Raw genomic sequence first — 5,318 nt, 5'->3', positions numbered from 1 at the left:
GATCCTTCCAATGAAACATATAAGAGTATGGTTGAAACTAGTAGTCAAAAGAATAGGCTCATATGATCAAGGTTAGGGCTATTACAGGTGGCATTATGTCATTCACAACTAAGTATGCTTTTAAATGGAGTTATTTCATGTCATGTGTTTGTGCTCTGGAAATCTTGCCTCATTGAGTTGTTAAAATGAGGTAGGAGATGCACAAGCAAAAACAGTATACTTGATATTTAAGAAGGTGCAAGGAATAGTTCGAGAACAAAATATAGATTATTATAGTACTCTTTGAATACTCTCCATCAAACACCCCCTTCGATTGCTCTAATAATTTATTTTTTATTATTTATATTATTTCGATAATCTTGTATTATCAATGATAATGTGATATGTAATATAAGAGATAATTTTATTACCACTTCCATTTAAAGTATTAAAAGATTATTAAAGTAATATTGATTTTGTTATAATTATATTCTTATTTATTAATTTTTTAGGGCAAAAATAATCTCATTTTCAATTAAAATAACAAATAACATAAAACATTTTTTAGAAAAATTATACCCAAAGACATTTAAGTAAAATGATATATTAGTAATTTTTGTATTATCTCTAACTAAACACAATCAGTATTTATATTTATCAAATTTTATTAAACACAATAATTATTTATATCAATTAATCTTTTAGGTAAGTTATCTTCAAGATAATATTTCAATTTTGGTAATAAAATATTATTTAAACCAAATGTCCTCTTCGAGTATTTAAATATTACTCTAGTATTTTATCTTTTTATACTAACTTTACTTTGTTTGTTTTAGTAGATAATAACATATTCAAGTAATTTCCTACTATAAAAGATGATGTAATAAGTAATATAAGAGATAATTTAATTTCTACTTTTATTTTAGATATTCAAAAATATTATTAAAGTAATTTTGATTTTGTTACAATTCCATTTTTCATCATTATTATTTTAAGAGAAAAATATCACTATTTTTAATTAATATAACACATAATATGAAGAATGTTTTGGAATAATTATACTTAGTAAAATAATATTTTCGTATTCTTTTATTATATCTAATCAAACACAATAATTATGTATATCTATAATTTTTTTTATCAAACATATTAAATTATTAATAATATTCTAAATAATTTTTCAATGTATAATTTTTATTTTTTATAATAAAAAATTATTTAAATCAATACTTTTTTCTATAAAGGATATTAGGTTTAGATTCACCAATAACAGGTTAACTCAATCCAAATGTATTAAACTTTCAAAAAGCAATTGAGGGGAAGTTGCTTAGTTGTTGGACCTCTATATCTATGTCCAAAAAACTGCCTCCCCCCATTTGGTTAACGCAGAAATTACAGAGAAGATTTTTCCTCTTCTCCCAAAAAGCAAAGCACAGAAACCATGTCTCCCAGAGGGATGCAATCTGCAATGGCAATATGAAAGCAAATGAGATCGTGGAAATGACTAAGTCAAAATCTCGGGCCTATTCAAATTGCTTTTGTCACAAACTCGAATCTGGGTATACAATTCATTATCACAGAATATATAAAATTTGGCGTGTTGGTTTAAAATTTTCCAACAGAGAATAGAAAATTTTTTTTGGATAGATTTTGAAGTGATTTATTATGAAGCAGAGATGTTGCAGCCGTGGGCTAGAAAAACTATTAGCATTCTTGGCCGTCGAACGTACAAGAAGATTGTCTTGAATTGTTAATTTTGTGGAGTCACTGGTATAAATTTCTTGGAAGAGACAGCCATCTTGCAGCAAAATGATACCATCCACTTTTAACTGTTATTTTATATTTATTTTTTAATAGTGGCGGCATGAGGGGAAGAGCCAGCAAACACCTCTAAAAAATCCCTGGTTTCACTCGCCCCCACCAGCCAAACTCTTTCGACGTCACGCTTTTTCCCCCTTTCTTATGTCTTTTTCCCACTAACTCTCCCAAAAATTCCTCGTTTGTGGGCTCCTTCCTCCCATTCTTTTTAATCATGATTAATGTGCCCAGCCTCTGTTTGACACAACTAAACGAAAAATAATAATAAATTATTTTATGTTATTTTAATTTAGATTTTTTTAAGAATGCGAATATTTTTTTTTATTAGCTCATGCTACGAGGTGAGTGTGTCTGTCAACATAGTTATCTAAAATTAAATATGGCTTATTATGTGTATGCAGTAATTAATATATATGATATATAAATTAGAATTATGTTGCATATTTTTGTCCCATCAAGGTGGAAACTAATAAATTGGGCAATAATAATAGTGTTTGTCTTTGTCACAATCTGGCTGTTCCCATTTTCCTAGCGAACTATTGATTGCTGTGCACAATGCCCACCTGGGATTGAAGGATTATTTTATTTTGACCACAAAAAACATTGAAGAAGAAAGGTCCTAAAGTGGGATATATATTAATTCATAACAACTTTTTACAATGAATTTATCAATTTATTAATGTGATAATGAGGTTAAGATGGAAAGAACCCATATCAATTAAAATATAAAACTGTGCTAGCTCTTCAATGCTTATAGCAATTTTCTTAGGAATTTTGACTCTAATTGTCAACCATTGCAATCCTTTATCATCCGACAACCATATTCCACCGTGAACTTGTGCCTCACTTTTTCAGTTTAGTCCAGTCCAGTGACGTTACACATCTATTACTGCCCATAAAAAGGGGTTGTAATTATCATTAAGAAAATCAGTAAACATGATGAGAATGGACTTTTTGAAAGAGAAAAAGAGATTATAGAATGGGAGAGGAAGAACAAATGATTCAATGTTGGAAGACCGAAGAATGTAGAGTTAGTGTCTGTTGATAGAACATGATGGAGGGCTATGGGAGAGTAGGTGTGGAAATTGGAGTGGTTTTGAGTTGTGATGAAATGAAGATTTTTCTCTTTTCTTTGTTTCTAGTTTGTAAAATCTTTGAACTAGAAATTATCAGTATTGTTCTTATTAGAAATTGATATTATATCATAGTCAATTCTCTAATAAGTATTTTGAGATTGAGTGTGTTAGATGATCTGATCTGAATGTTAGAAATTAGACATATAGTTTATACAGTTTCTTTGCCCACAACGTCTTCCACAATTGCCTATGTAGACTTGTGTTGCCATACTCCTGTCCAACTTCTAACTTACGTGATTCCCCTTTAAAAATGGTATCATGCAGTAGAGCTTTGAGTAACCCCCCGCCCTGCCCCACGCATGTCTCCCAGCTCCCGGCATCTTCTGCGACGTCAAACCTGTCCGGATTCTTTCTCTTTAAATAGAAATTAAGTAACATAAATGTAAACTATTATTATTATTATTATTTTCTTGACGATGTCAGTTTCCGGGCTCGCACGTACTCTAGCGCCTTAAGGCGGCAATCCGAATGTATAAAAAACTTATTTATTTATTTACAGATATTATTTTACCTTATGAACAAGGAAATTCTTGACACCATCCAACCCAAAATAGTAATATATGTGTAAGTATTATATTATTATATAATTAAATAATTTTAACATAAAAAAATAATATTTATTTATATAATACTATTCTATAATTTATACATATAATTTTATTAAAATATAAATGGTTATTGATTCGTAGCACAACTTTTTTTTAAATATAATGTTAAAACAAGTTTGCAAGGAACCAAGCATTCTCCAAATCACTTTATTATAAAATTAATTAAAGAGTGCGTTTAATTCATATACTCTTTCATTATAGAAAATAAATAATTATCATAAAGATAAATTCTCTTGAAGATTATTACATATAAATTATTATTGTATTTGATAAAAATTTATAAATATAAATAATTATTATATTTAGTTAGATATAATAAAAAAATATTAAGATATTATTTAACTTAAATATCTTTAAGTATAATTACTTTAATTTTTTTATGTTACTCATTATATTAATTGAAATTGAGAATATTTTACTCTTATAAATTAATAAGTAATTATCGAATTGTATAAAATCAAAATTATAATGGTAGTTTTTTAATATTTAAGGTGGATGTATTAATAAGATTATCTTTTATATTCTCTTATATTATTTATCATATTATTATAGATAATAAAATATTATCAAATTTTTTTATTATTTAACAATAATTTAAATAATAAAAAATAAATTATCAAAATAATATTTTTTCTTTAAAACCAAACACCCGAAAGTCTTTTGATTTGATCGGTCTTTTTGCACCATTGTTTACATTTCACTTTTCTCAGCTGAAAAAAAGTTGTGAGAAATTATAATTAATGTTATTATTAACATATCTTTGATTAAGGAATGAAATTTTAAATAATAATAATTTTTTTATTATTAACTATTTTTAAAGTCGAAAATACTCTTAATTTCTTTGTATAATAAACTTTCTTTTTTCTTAATTTTCATTCGTCTCCAAATTTTGACCTTAAAAGTTTAATCATTTATTTTGGTTCTGTTTAATTACCACAACAGCTGTACTCTTTAAATCTTTGCTCCTATTTTTCTTAATTTTCTCTCATTTTTTTTTTTCGCAATCTTTATTTAAAGTTGATCTACCAAGGCTTCAGAAAAAGGAGGTGAAGGTGGAGACTGAAGACAGCAGGGTGCTTCGAATCAACGAATAGAGGAATATAGGAATATAGATGGATCATGTTAAGGCATGGAATTGTTCCTGAAGTGCAGATAAAGCAACGTAAATGCCCTTGATATTTCTGACTGAAATTAAATATGACTTCTTAATCTAAACGTCTCTCTCCTACGACAGAGTGTTAAAGTACTGGGGTTTATGGTTGTAATCAAGAATTGTGTATGAACATTGTTCGATGTAATATAAAAGTTCTAATAGTGAAAGACCAAATCACTATGTCCCACCTAAAGTTTGGTGTAAATCCAATTTTCCACTAGTTAACTATTGAAAACCTAAATACCTATTAATCTATTAAAATTTATTATTATTATCAGGGATAAAATTGTTATTTATTAAAATATTTAAAAAACCAAAATATTTATCACATTTCCTCTTCTAAATTTAAAAATCTAACAAATTTTTTCTTACTCAAAGTTTGAAAAAGTAACATTTCTCCCTAGAGTTTTTTTAACCATCATTGTCGACAGTTAGAGAAGGTGACGACGATGTTCTCCCTCACTCCCTCCTGGTTTCTCTCTCAATTGAATTCCATTTTCAGCCATCATAGATTGAAGAAACCGACCGACGAAGACGAATTGTTCGTCTCCTAACTAAGAATGGTTTTTGTCGATTGGTTTTCTTGGTTGGTGATGGTTGAAAATGGAATGAAACTGAGAGAGA

The sequence above is a fragment of the Mangifera indica genome, chromosome 20 (genome assembly GCF_011075055.1).
Source record: "Mangifera indica cultivar Alphonso chromosome 20, CATAS_Mindica_2.1, whole genome shotgun sequence".
Taxonomy (NCBI): Eukaryota; Viridiplantae; Streptophyta; class Magnoliopsida; order Sapindales; family Anacardiaceae; genus Mangifera; species Mangifera indica.
This window is presented reverse-complemented; position numbering follows the sequence as displayed.